This window comes from Nomascus leucogenys, chromosome 4 (assembly GCF_006542625.1).
Source record: "Nomascus leucogenys isolate Asia chromosome 4, Asia_NLE_v1, whole genome shotgun sequence".
Classification (NCBI taxonomy): domain Eukaryota; kingdom Metazoa; phylum Chordata; class Mammalia; order Primates; family Hylobatidae; genus Nomascus; species Nomascus leucogenys.
Window position 1 is genome coordinate 28,316,561 of NC_044384.1, and position 10,047 is coordinate 28,326,607.

Sequence of the window (10,047 nt, forward strand, 5' to 3'; positions counted from 1 at the left end):
GAAAAAAGAATCTGAAGAAAAGCTTAGAGGCATAGCATTCTAACATTAGGCAATAGGGGGAAATCTTATTTGATGGATGTGGTAGGAGGTATTATCTCTTATAAATATGGGATGCTTCTTTAGGAGGCAAAATTGTTTCAAATAAAAAAAATAGAAAGCCTTTTTATGACTGTTGAAGATGATATGCCCAAATGGATAATGCTTTAAAACTTGGAATGGATTGCACATTTAAAACTAAACTCTAAAATAAAATAGACATTCTAACTCCAAACAAGAGCATCCCTGGCATTTCCTGTGAAACGAAAGGACTCTTGGTGTCAGTTGGGCCTTGGCAAAGGACACAGCCTAGCAGGCCCCAGTGCATGTTGCCAGATGAAATACGCATGCCCGAGTGGCTGACTGGCTCTGACTGAGACACGTGGTGGCCCTAGGTTTCTGAGGCTCCTCAGAATGTAGGTGGCCTTCGTATCAGACTGGCTGAGGGGCAAGGAAGAAGTCAATTGATATGATTCAGCTCTGTGTCCCCATCCAAATCTCATCTCAAGTTGTAATTCCCAATGTTAGGGTAGGGACCTGGTAGGAGGTGATTGGATCATGGGGGCAGATTTCCCCCCTTGCTGTTCTCATGATAGTGAGTTCTCACGAGATCTGATGGTTTAGAAGTGTGTAGCACCTCCTCCCTTGCTCTCTCGCTCTCTCCTGCCACCCTGTAAAGAAGGTGCTTGCTTCCCCTTCATCTTCTGCCGTGATTGTAAGTTTCCTGAGGCCTCCCAGTCATGCTTCCTATTAGGCCTGTGGAACTGTGAGTCAATTAAACCTCTTTTCTTCATAAATTATCCAGTCTCAGATAGTTCTTTATAGCAGTGTGACAACAGACAAATACATCAATCGACTACCCATTGGCTGCTTAAGGAGCATGACCAGCTGACCTGCTGTATTGTGGAGTATCAGAACAAGGGCCAGGCTAACAAGTGCATCCAGCATCAGCATGGGTTACATAGAAATCTCATTTATTTTGCTACTGTCACAGACACCAGCCCAACCAGTCCTTCAAAAGCAATGAGACAATCTTCCAGTTGGCTGTTGTGAGGAGTAATTGAATGTAATCCATCTCTTAGAAAATGGAGACAGGATTTTTACCAACTTAATTGCTTAAAACATGAATGAAAGCCCTGTGGCTCTTTTAAAAACTGTGAGCGTGCAAAGAAAGCTAACTTAACTGTATTCTCAATGTAAATATTTATTTTAATAATTAAGCAAATCCCTCAAGAAGGTGACCCCCGGTGTTCTCTTTCCTGGATGTGGAGCATGTTTGGATAACAAAGACATCACTGGCATCTGCAAGCCTACTTTTTAGTTTCAACCCAAAGAGGAAATTGAAAAGGCCTTGGGCAGGAATTGGTGGGACTCCTGACTGAGCCCTTGCTACATAGACAGGTAACTCTGTGCTCCTTCCTACCAGTTTGTCAATGCCTTGAAATAAAGCTTACTTTTCCACACAGTCCTCCTTCTCCTAATACTTCTCCTCCTCCTTTCTTCCCAATAAAGGAATCCGATGGAATCAAGGACGTAATGAAGCAATAAAAGGCCTAATTGAAGCTGAAAGCCAATTCCATCCCTGACCTTTTGCAGGGACTTATTTTGGTCACTGAAGTGTTGATGTTGCACTACAGTGTTATATCATGCCCTGGTTACCAGGAAGAATATCTCCCCAACCTCAGGACAATCAAGATTTCTCCTCCCTGATTTTGGCAGATATGGAGAAGCTACCCATAAGGAATAAAAGCTGAACCTAATAAGCATTAGGGCAGTGTGTCTCAAGTGTTCTCAAGGAAATCTGGAGGCACCGTTAGAGACTTTCTCCAGACATATCACATGTATCATTTAGGGTAAGCTAGTCTAGTTGCTGTAATGCTGTAATAAGCAAACCCCAAAATAAGTAATGGTACCAGCACAATAAAAGCTTATTTCCTTCTCAAAGTCCAAAGGGAAGTTGCTGCAGGCCAGGTGCGGTAGCTCAAGCCTGTAATCCCAGGACTTTGGGAGGCTGAGGCGGGCGGATCATGAGGTCAGGAGATCAAGACCATCCTGGCTAATCTGGTGAAACCTCATCTCTACCAAAAAGTAAAAACATTAGCCAGGCGTGGTGGCGGGCACCTGTAGTCCCAGCTACTTGGGAGGCTGAAGCAAGAGAATGGCGTGAACCCGGGAGGCGGAGCTTGCAGTGAGCCGAGATTGCGCCACTGCACTCCAGCCTGGGCGACAGAGCAAGACTCTGTCTCAAAAACAACAACAACAAAGAAAAACAAAGGGAAGTTGCTGACTGGACACAGCCTCCTTCATCTTGTGCTTCTGACTATATTCAATATGTGGCTTTCAAGTTTTCTTAGTTTGTCTGCATCAAGCCAAAGAAAGGGGAAATAGCACAGAGTTCCCATTAGAAATTTGTATGGGCCAAGTCATTTCTGCTTCACATCCCCTTGGCAAGAACTCAGTTACCTAGCCAGACATTACTCCTGAGAGGCAAGGAAAGACAGCGTAACTGTGGGCTCCAGGAAGAAGAGAAGCGAGTTCGTTGAATAACTAGGCAGTTTCTGTGTGTGGATTATATTGCTGTCCCTTCTTCATCACCCTCCTTGTCTACATGATCTTCCAATAAAACCTTGCAGGACCCTCTCACTATGCAATGGCATACATCACTTCCCCTTCCCTTTGGGCATGACCATAAGACACTTTTTGGACCATAGAATGAGACAGGAGTGACAGGTTGCCAGTTTTGAACCTTGGCTTGAGAGATCCGGTATGGATGCACCTGCTCTCTTTGCCTCTCATCACCATGAAAAGAGCGTACCTGCGCTAGCCTGCTTGTCCTCAGGCAGGATCAGGGACATGGAGCAGAGCCAAGTCTCTCTAGTGTAGCCCAGCTCAGATCAAACTACCCTTAACATCAGATTCATGAGAATTATCATTTTAAGCCACCGAGTTTTGGAACAGTTTGTTAGGCAGCAGATTTCGGCAATATCTATTACATTCTGCTACATCACCACTCAACAAAATTTTTTTTAACTCTGAAGCAGAAATCTGTAACAGTTTCACTACTGATATCACAATTAAAAGTCAATCCTTCTTCCCTTCAAGCCTTATTTAAAAAGCATATGTAATAGTCCAAAATTTAACTAAAATTAACTTCATTTTAGATTACCTAACAAACCTTTGGTGAATACTAAATTGGAACACAATTGTCTGTTTTTAAATGCATCCATTCCTGTATTAACAGTTTATGATTTGGTTGAGGGAACTAATGCATTGTTGCTGGTTATGAAACAGAACGATATGGTTCTAGTTAGCATCATTTTCATATACTTTATAAAGAAAATTTTTATGATGATATAATAAAGATATGAGTGTTGTTTGTTCTGAAAGCTCCAAAAATGTACTTTGAGTTCCCATGGATCAAGTTGAGGGGTAATTATTTACTCAACAGACTGTGTTTCAATGCAGTTGTTGTGCCTCTTACTGAAACGGCTCTGTTGTCTGCGGTATACACCCTGGCTCTTGGTCTCGGTCAAGAAAGAATTCAGGACACGGACATATATGAGGAGTGGGTTCAGGAGCAGAAAGTATAATAGAAAAAGAAAAGAGAGAGAAAAAGCTTCCTCATGTTGAGAAAGCGGGTCGCCCAAAAGAGGGTTTGTCTTTTGTGGTGGAACGCAATTGGTTTGTACAGAGGCTTGAGGAGGTGATGTTTGATTTACATAGGGCCCAGGGGATTGGTTTGACCAGTTGTGCCATTTACATAGCCCACAAAAAAGCTGGCCCTCCCACCCTAGTCTTTTATTATGCAAATGCGGCCTCCACTTGGCAGCGGCCTTGATATCTGTACACGTGGTTTTATCTGGAGGCTGCCATGACACCTGGCACACGTGATGACAAGGAAAAGAGGGCAGGAGATGCCATATTGAATGTACCTGACTTCCAGGTACAGCTGCTTCCATTTACATATAAAAGCTTCTAGTCTGCATGTCTATGCCTGACTTCTCAGGCTGCTTTCTGTTAGAGAAGAAATAGTTTGGGGGTTCCTTCTTATTAAAGGAAAATTCCAGGAAGAACTTTCACCCTTTCTAGCTGCTTAAAAATAATTTCTTAATAACTCCTGTATTATAACTTCAAAGTCTCTAGAGATACGGGGAGACAGACACTGGTTGGTTAATGACCAGCCAATGATATGAGTAACCCTAGTTGCAATCAGGTGTAATGGGTGGGGTGGAGAGAAGAAGGAAAGAACAAAGGGAGACAGGAAGTGAGGGAAAAAGGAAGAAAGGATGGAGATGACACAATACATTCATGGCCAAGAGATGAAAGGAATGGTCAGATCCCAGAGAAAAGCATATGAGAAAAGCAGCCACCTCAAAACATGCCTAGTCCAGGCACCACCTACTGTGACTGTCACAGGACTCCAAGCAGAGGCCATCATACATGCAAGAATCCAGAGCAAAGAGAACATGCCTCTACTATTAGTCGTCAATGCTCTTTCATCCCTTTATTAGTTCTTCATGTTATAATCTACTATTTCTCGCTACTCAAGACTGAATGAAGTGCCCCTCCTCTGTTTGTGAGCTCCCTGGATTCACCTCATCCTATTATCCTGCACATTATCTAAAAATTGCTGTCTACATATCTATATTCCCTACCAGCATGTAAGTTATATAGAGAGCAGAGACTATGTCTATTTTGTTTATCCATCATCTCCCTGGCACTAACACAATATCTGACATGCAGTAGCATTCAGTAAGCATTGTCCGAGTCATGAGCATCATTTACCTATATGCCTTTGTGCTTGAGGAATCATAAATATCTACACAATGGATACATGCATTTGCAAACATTTCATTCACTCTGTCTATTTCAGGGGGACTTTTTTTGCTTTAGCTTCCTGAAATCCTTGGAGATTCTGAGCTCAAATATTAAAAGATAGCTACATAAATAAACATTTAAAATATACAATAAATTCTTGTCATCCTTGAATTATTCAAATGGCTTTGAGAATATTTCCACTGTTATGGTGATTATAATTGCCATTTCATTTTCATACTTTTTTTTTTGAGACGGAGACTCGCCCTGTCATCAGGCTGGAGTGCAGTGGCACAATCTCAGCTCAATGCAACCTGTCTCGCGGGTTCAAGCGATTCTCCTGCCTCAGCCTCCTGAGTAGATGGGACTACAGGCATGCACCACCACGCCCAGCTAATTTTTGTATTTTTAGTAGAGACAGGGTTTCCCCATGTTGGCCAGGATGGTCTCTTGACCTCATGATCAGCCCACCTCAGCATCCCAAAGTGCTGGGATTACAGGCATGAGCCACCACACCTGGCCTTATAAACATGCACTATCTAATGACATTTTGGTCAACCAGGGACCATGGCCCTATAAAATTATAATGGAGCTAAAAAATTCCTACCACCTAGTGACATTGTAGCCATCATAAAGTCATAGCACAATACACTACTCACATGTTTGTGATGTAAATACACCTACTGCAGGGCCAGCCATTTAAAAGTGGAGCACATACATTTATATACAGCACATAAAGCTTGATAATGTCAATAAACAACTATGTAAGTGGTTTGTGTATTTACTATACTATACTTTTTGTTGTTAATTTAGAGCGTACTACTTCTAATTTTTTTTTTTAATTTTCTGTAAAACAGCCTCAGGCAGATCCTTCAGGAGTTATCCCAGAAGAAGACATTGTTATCATAGGAGATGACAGCTCCATGTGTGCTATTGCCCCTGAACACCTTCTAGTGGGACAAGATGTGAAAGTGAGAGACAATGGTATTTTTAAAGTTTAAAAGTTAAAAAAAAAAAAAAAAAAAAAAAAAAAGAGCCGGGTGTGGTGGCTCACGCCTATAATCCCAGAACTTTGGGAGGCCAAGGCCGGCAAATCACTTGAGGTCAAGAGTTCGAGACCAGCCTGGCCAACATGGTGAAACCCCATCTCTACTAATAATACAAAAATTGGCTGGACGTGGTGGCCTATGCCTGTAATCTCAGCTACTCAGGAGGCTGAGGCAGGAGAATCACTTGAACCCAGGAGGCACAGGTTGCAGTGAGCTGAGATCATGCCACTGCACTCCAGCCTGGATGACAAGGTGAGACTCCATCTCAAAAAAAAAAAAGGTAGAAAAAAAGAGAAAATAATTGCTAAATATTAAAAAAAAAGCTTTTGGAATAAGGATATCAAGAAAGAAAATAATTTTTACAGCTGTACAATGTGTTTGTGGGTACTTTTTGCTTTCATTGATTTATTTAATTTTTATTTTTGAGACAGGTTCTCACTTTGTTGCCCAGGCTGGAGTGCAGCAGCACAATCATGGCTCACTTCAGCCTTGACCTCCCAGGCTGGAGTGATCCTCCCCCCTCAGTCTCCTTAGTAGCTGGGACTACAGCTATGAGCCACCAGACCTGACTAATTTTTGCATTTTTTGTGGAGAAGGGGTCTCGCCACATTGCCCAGGCTGGCTCTAACTCCTGGGCTCAAGCAATCTGCCTGCCTTGGCCTCTAAAATGTGTTTGTGTTTTAAGGTAAATGTTATTATAAAAAAGTCAAAAGTTAAAATTTAAAAGTTTGTAAAGTAAAAAAGTCACAGTAAGCTAACTTGTTATTGAAAAAAGAAAAATATTTTTTATAAGTCTAATGTAGCATAAGGCTACAGTGTTTATAAAGTCTGCAGTAGTGTCCAATAATGTCCTAGGCCTTCACATTTACTCACTTCTCACTCACTGACTCGCCTAGAGCAACTTCTAGTCCTTCAGGCTCCTCTCTTGATAGGTCCCCATACACGTGTACCATTTTTTTAATCTTTTATATATTTTTACCGTACCTTTTCTATGTTTTGATATACAAATACTTACCATCGTGTTACGATTGCCTACAATATTCAATATAGTGACATGCTGTACAGGTTTGTAGCCTAGGAGCAATAGGCTACAACTTATAGGCTAGACGCATAGCGGGGTATGCCATCTAAGTTTGTGGAAGTGCACGCTATGATGTTTGCACAACAGTGAAATCACCTAGCAATGCATTTCTCCTAACCTATCCCCATCATGAAGCAATGCATGACTATTTATTGCAATATCATTTTATTGCATGTTTCTCATGACATTTTTATTTTAAAAAAAGTATTTTCTGAAAGTGTTTAAGATATTTTTAATCCTTTTAAAAGTGAGGCGGGCGGATCACAAGGTCAGGAGATCAAGACCATCCTGACTAACACGGTGAAACCCCGTCTCTACTAAAAATACAAAAAATTAGCCGGGCAAGGTGGTGGGCGCCTGTAGTCCCAGCTACGTGGGAGGCTGAGGCAGGAGAATGGCGTGAACCCCGGGGGGTGGAGCCTGCAGTGAGCCGAGATCGCGCCACTGCACTCCAGCCTGGGTGAAAGAGCGAGACTTCGTCTCAAAAAAAAAAAAAAAAAAAAAAAAAAGTGAATAGCTAACTTAGATCCTTTTGGATTTGTGACCTTTTGCAAACATCAGTTCATACTAAAAATGTTTATGGTACAAATTTACTATTACCTTTTTTCTGCAAAGTCTACAATCACTCTATTTGAGAATCTTCTGCTATTCTAACTCTTCTAATGCGTCTTGTATCGTATCGAAATTAAATCTAATTGCTTTCACATTTCCAAACCATGTTATCTGAGAGTGATTGTAGGATCAAATTTTATATGAATTTCTTCAAAATATGCCAATTTATACTGGTGAAGAGATTATCAGACATAATCTCTGAATTATTCCCCAAAAATGTAATTATAATTACATGTAAATATAATTACATGAGGCCATGTCTCCTAGTAATGAATTCTAAGTATGTACAGTACCTGGCACAAAGATTGGTTCTGGATATTTCAGCCCAAAGTCTAGTTTGCCCAGGTTGTTTTTGCAGCCACATCAACACCATTGCCTTACACTGCCCTCGTCAGTCTTTTAAATTAATGCCTGTTATCTAAAGAAGATTTTTTGATTCTTCAACTAAGTAAAAAAAAAAAAAAGCGAACACTTTACAACAGGTGTAGAATCAATGAAATACTCATTACAACCCTCTTGTTTTTGTCTTCTGATTCAACCATATGTACAACAAATGTTAGTTGTTTAACATTTTGCCCCTGCCACAATCTGATTGAACTGAGTAATATATACCTTTAAAATTTTTATGTGTGGCATTTTGTCTCACTTAATTACCTGTTAAATTAATCATTACAAATTGAATTCTCCATCCTAGAGAGTGATAATTTATTTTACAATTTCTTATCCATCTTGCATGTTTGGCCATTCAAATTTTGAAATTATTTCTAGTAAACTTAGAAAATTTTCTTCTTTTTCAGTAAATATTGTGCCTCAGAAATCTTTGTCATGCTTTGTTTTGAAGAACATCACACCAATGTTCTCTATCAGCACTGACTTGTCTGCGTGGAATACTATTGATTGTTCACTGTTTATTCAGCCTTTTTGTTCCATTGTAGTAATTGCATGTGGGACTTTTTGTTTACAAGTGACATTTCACGATTGCAATTAAATCTTCATTCAGGGAAGAATATGAAGTTGCAAGTTTGCCAGGATTTCTTCTGATGTGTTCAAGTTACTAATGTGATTAGAAAAATGTTCTGACTCTCTTTCTTCTCTTTTTTTGACCAATAACTAAATCCTCATTAAATAAGCAATTTGCAATGCACTGTTCGCATATCTTATGTGGGTTATATTGAACAGAAATTTGCTCCTTTTCATTGTTTTCCATTTTTAAAAACTTAAGCACACTACTTCTTTGAAATTTTTCTCTTTTTTCAGCTTTTTTTTTTTATTTTTCTGAGCTACATTTTTATATTGTCAATTTTAATTTCTATCCAATCTCTATTTGCATTCATTCTCAATGACCTAGGAACTTCTCTCAAAGCCTCCCTGTAATATGACAGTGTTCATCTCTGATACACAGCCCCTAAACTTTGTGGTTGCCTTTTTTCCCCTAATGTACATCCTTTACAGTTTTTTTACATTTTATTGTGCTAAATATATATAACTTAAAATTTATAATTTTAACCATTTTTAAGTACCACATTTCAGCATTAAGTACATTTACAGGTTGTGCAAGCATCACCACTGTCTATTTCCAGAACTTTTTCGTCATCCCAACTGCAACTCTTTACCTGTTAAACAAGAACTCCCGGGCCAGATGCGGTGGCTCACACTTAGAATCCTAGCTCTTTTGGAGGCCGAGGTGGGAGGCTCACTTGAGGTCAGGAGTTTGAGCCAAGATCATGCCGCTGCACTCCAGCCTGGGCGAAAGAGCAGGACTCCATCTCAAAAAACAAAAACAAAAACTCCCTACTTTTCCAGCCCCTGGAAACCACTGGTCTACTTTCTGTCTCTATGAATTTGATTACTCTAAGGATCTCATATAAGTGGAAAAATACAATATTTGCTTTTATGTGATTGGCTTGTTTCACTTCGCATAATGTCCCCAACGTTCATTTATGTTGTAGCGTGTGTCAGAATTTCCTAATTTTTAAGGCTGAATGATATTCCATTGTATGTATTGTGTGAGTCCATTCACACTGCAATAAAAAGGAATATCTGAGGCTGGGTAATCTATAAAGAAAAGAGGTTTATTTGGCTCACAATTCTGCAGGCTGTACAAGCATGACACCCGCATCTGCTCGGCTTCTGCTGAGGCCCAGGAAGCTTTTAGTCATGGTGGAAGGGAAGGAGAGCTGTTGTATCCCTGGCAAGAGAGGGAACAAGAGAGCAAGGAGAAAATGCGCAGGCTGTTTTAAACAATCAGATCTCACATGAACTCATTACCACAGGGGATGCAGCAAGCCATTCGTGAGGGATCTGCTCCTGTGACACAAACACCTCCCATCAGGCCCACCTATGACATTGGGAATCACATTTCATAGGGATCTGCTCCTGTGACACAAACACCTCCCATCAGGCCCACCTACGACATTGGGAATCACATTTCAACATGAGATTTGGAGGGGACAG

The 10,047-nt window shown here is 40.5% G+C and overlaps 1 pseudogene; it reads left to right on the plus strand.

Moving 5' to 3' along the window:
• Nucleotides 1–450: 450 nt before the first annotated feature.
• Nucleotides 451–1,089, plus strand: LOC105739623 (annotated as a pseudogene).
• Nucleotides 1,090–10,047: the final 8,958 nt, after the last annotated feature.